This window comes from Poecilia formosa, unplaced genomic scaffold (genome assembly GCF_000485575.1).
Source record: "Poecilia formosa unplaced genomic scaffold, Poecilia_formosa-5.1.2 Scaffold2, whole genome shotgun sequence".
NCBI lineage: Eukaryota > Metazoa > Chordata > Actinopteri > Cyprinodontiformes > Poeciliidae > Poecilia > Poecilia formosa.
In genome coordinates this window covers 6,805,623-6,809,895 of record NW_006799941.1, presented here as the reverse complement: position 1 = coordinate 6,809,895, position 4,273 = coordinate 6,805,623, and the positions used below count along the sequence as shown (strand labels likewise).

General features: G+C 39.1%; 1 long non-coding RNA gene across 1 annotated transcript; it reads left to right on the top strand.

Annotated features, from left to right (window-relative positions):
• Positions 1-377: 377 nt before the first annotated feature.
• Positions 378-2,886, top strand: LOC103138196 (uncharacterized). Its single transcript, XR_476262.2, has 5 exons — positions 378-461; positions 617-635; positions 1,333-1,360; positions 1,464-1,522; positions 2,198-2,886. It is a non-coding gene; the product is annotated as an uncharacterized LOC103138196 (long non-coding RNA).
• The last annotated feature ends 1,387 nt before the right edge of the window (positions 2,887-4,273 follow it).

Below are 4,273 nucleotides of genomic sequence, written 5' to 3'. Positions count from 1 at the left end.
TTAGGTATTGTGGAAGTAGATTTACCTGAGATCAGCACAACACCAGCAATATCTACGGAGACCACAGGTTCATCGAAAGCTGTTGTTCCCATCCAAGGTAAAGATGAAATATGTTTTAGAAAAATGTTGTTGTTTTATTGTCTCTACTGAGATCATAATATCAGCATCCCAAAGTTCTAGCTTTCAGCAGGTTACAGGAGTAAACAATCAAGCAACTTTTAAACAGCTTAATCTAAGATCAGATGTATATTTTTTTCTATTTAAGCATGGCAGAGCTGACAAAGAGTGATTCACTGAACAGTATATGAATTATACCACCAAACTCCCCTTAGCAGCAGGTAGAAACTGGACAGCAGCCCCGTCTCCCACTGCTGAGATGCTTTTATGGAGCTTTGCATCAGGTCTGGCTGTGGGAGGCGTCTTGTGTGCAGCAACATTTCTCTTCAGTCTCTGCAAAACTGGTGAGAATCAAATTACTACATTTATCTTTATTGATTTTTTACGTACGTTTGACTATGACCTTGCTGTGATTGTAGAAAATATTTCAGAAGTCATTAACTAATTATACCATCTTAATGCAAACAAGTTCATTTTGTTTCTCTTCCTTTTTTTACAGAGAAACAGAAATCCAGGAGGTAAGAAAAAGTAGATTTAATTTTTAAATTGAACTGCTGTGGGTTTTTGTTAGTCCAGGGAAAATTTTTGCTTTGCTTTCACTCTTTTCAGTATTTATTTTGTCGTAATAAAAATAACAAATTTCTTATCACATTGTTCAGATACATTTAATTTAAATATTTATTCAGGTAAAGACGTTTTGCTAAAATATCCTTATATTGCTACCTAATGTGCTGTGTGTCATTGTTGCAGGGAGATTTCTTGCTTTCTGTATCATACAAATGGTTAAAATTAGTGACGAGACATATTACCTGCTCTAATAAAGATAAATATACATTTGCTGATGTTTCAAGTTAGTTGGAGGTTATAATGAAATCCACACAGTCAGAAAACAAGTGAAGTTGAAAGCCTAAAGTTTTTTTTTCCATAAATTTGAACATAGTGAACAATCAAATATTTAATAGATTACATATGTATCAAAAAAACTTTGCAAAAAATTAGCAGAATTAGTCAGAATCTTAATTTTATTTGTCAGAGCATTAAGTCCTAAGGGATTAATAAAGTTGGTTCCATTTATTAGCAAAGATTAGGATTAAAATATAGATAAAACATCAGATGTATCACCATAAGAACAACCAGAACATTATTTATATTTTCATGTTGAGATTTTCCTTGTCTAACAAAAACAAACTCTTCTAACTTTAAATTGTGTTTTAGTTTCCTTGCAGCAGCTGGGATAAGTACGGTGAGTTACTGACTATCTGTCTTTATATGTAATTGAACCAGTGTGATTGGATTAAAATTATCCCTGCTCTGTTTTGTTTAACATAATGTTTGATCATCTGCAGGCTGATTGTGAGGAAATCTACACCACTGTTATCTATTGTGATTACAAAACTGATACTTGGTGAGTTTTTTCTAAAACTGTATTTATTCTAACTGAAGAAAGATCAGGATTTGTTATGTTACTGCAAAGGAAATTAGATCCATTTACATTTTTTTCAGGTCAGAAAGTGTCACCATGACAACATGTGCAGATCTTATGGTAATAAACAGAAAATGTAAACAACTCCATCCATCCATTTTCTTTCACCCTTGTCCCTCAGTGGGGTCGGGAGGGGTGCTGGTGCCTATCTCCAGCTAACGTTCCGGGTGAGAGGCGGGGTACACCCTGGACAGGTCGCCAGTCTGTCGCAGGGCAACACAGAGACACACAACCAAGTACACTCACACCTAGGGACAATTTTGGAGAGGCCAATTAACCTGACAGTCATGTTTTTGGACTGTGGGAGGAAACTGGAGAGCCCGGAGAAAACCCACACATGCACAGGGAGAACATGCAAACTCCATGCAGAAAGACCGGGGCCGGGAATCGAACCCAGAACCTTCTTGCTGCAAGGCAACAGCTCTACCAACTGCACCACTGTGCAGCCGTAAACAACTCTGAGCGGATCAAACAAAACCAGCCACTTGGTGGCGCCATTATTTGAAAAATAAAAAAAAAGCTTTTTCTAACTAATAAGGCAATAAATGTGATTTTTTAAAATTGAATGTTAATGCTATCTATGTTTTATTTTTGCAGAGTGATAATACATCAACTGAGACACCATGAATGCAGCGCTTCAAAAACAACTGTTCTTTTTTTTAAAATTAAATCTTGAATTATTTTCACTCTATTTAATTTACAGCCATCTGTTAATTTCTTTCAGCTTTAAATATGCCAAAGTTTTATCTCAGTAATGATCTTCATGAGTCTCGTAAGCATTTTATTAGAGTGTCATAGAAATAGAAATGAACAAATTGATTACAAGACGATACATTTTTACTCACACAGTCTAAATCCTTGGTGTTAAAGAAAGATTACCAATGATTGGAGATGGTAGATGAGAAAACTCTTCTGTTGAAATGTGACAAATTATCTCAGTAAAACACCTGAAGAGGTTTAAAACAAAAACAAAGGTCAGTCTTTTTTTTTTCCCTTGGAGAATTGATTTATTGAAACGAGGTCATTTTACAGAACTTTGTATTAACTGTTTTTTTCTTTTTATGTAAATCTTTTCTGCTTTGCGGAAGGTTAACTTTCCAAGATCATGAAACAAACTAGTTCCAGCACTTTGCTAAAGTATTTATGTCCCTTAAATGTTTTTCACATTTTACCACCACATTGTGTCAATGTATTTTCTGTAATAACGGAGAACACAGTAACACACAATGGAAATGATACATGACTCTCAAAATGTTTTGGAAATAAAAATCTGAAATAAAAATACATACAGTTTTATTTTGCAGTTTTATTTTGTAAGAACTGCATGTTTTTTGGGGGGGATTGTCTGAAGAACAAAACAACATTCTTGAAACTTTTGAACTTCTCGTATGTTTTCAGTCTCGCCACAGATTCTTAGCTGGATTTAGGCTTGGACTTTAATTAGGCCGTTTTGACACATTAACTTGATTCATTGTAAAACTTCCCTCTGCAGTTCTGGTTGTATGTTTAGGTGGAAGATGATCCTCCACCCTAACCTCAAATCAGATGACGCCTCTACTGGGTTTGTTTTGTTTTCTTGCTCTTGAATTAGCTTCACTTATCTTTTCATCAACTCTGATCGGTTCCCATATCTCTGGTGAAGAGAAAACATCCCCACATAATGATGCTGCCACCACCGCAGAAGGGAGTGGGAAGGTGCTGTTTGGTGGCGGTTTCCTTTCACACAGAAAATGCTGCATGTTGGCTAAAAAAAGGTCAAATTGGAGCCTTTTCTACATGTTGCTGCATTTCCTGGCCTTATTGTGGTAAAATTGAAGAGAAAATATTTCAGGCTTGTCATGATTTTAGGAATATTCCGAACCCACATGCAGCAGACACTCAGGAGAAAACTGAAGTTTTAAGGGTTTTATTCAGTGACGGAAAAAGGTGATGTGAGCGGAAGAGGCTTGGAACTGCAGACGGGTCGGAAACGCCGGGGCCGGGTTCGGGTTCGGGGTCCAATGAGCTCCTGCTCAGGGGAAGTGAGGGAGAGGAGTGCGACTCGGTGCGGGTCGCGGTGCGGGATCCTCCAGGGCGAGGAGATCCAGATCCCCCTTCGGCAGGCTCGACTGGGTCCGGATCTGTCTGGGTCCAGGGCTCGACTGGGTCCGGATCTGCCTGGGTCCAGGATTCGATCGAACCTGAGGCGAGGAGACGAGAGGTTAAAACAGGCAAATCTAATAATTCGAGGCTTTCAGATGGCTCTTGTTTACCACAAGGGTCAACACTCTGGCGAAGACGTGTCGGCTGGAGGCTCCTCTTATAGTCCCGGAACTGATCAGATGATCTGCAGGTGTGTGCAGGCCACCCCCGCAAGGTGGAGCGTCAGGAGAGGGACTGAGGAGGCCCCCTGGTGGTGAGCTGGCGGCAGCACGGAGACGAAGGGCGACAACAAGGCTCTCTTCTGTTCTGCAAAAGTCTGACTTGTGGAGTGTACAACTAATAATTATCATGTCAAAATGTTTCTCTATGTGAGCTGTAGGTATTTGCAGCTCATCCAGAGTCATTATGAGCCTTTTGGCTGCTCATCGGAGTAATGTGCTTCTTTTCCATCATGTCAGTTTTGGACAGCTGTGTCTTGGTAGCCGTGCTGCTCTCTTTCCATTTCCAGACAATACAGATTCTCCTTCACCT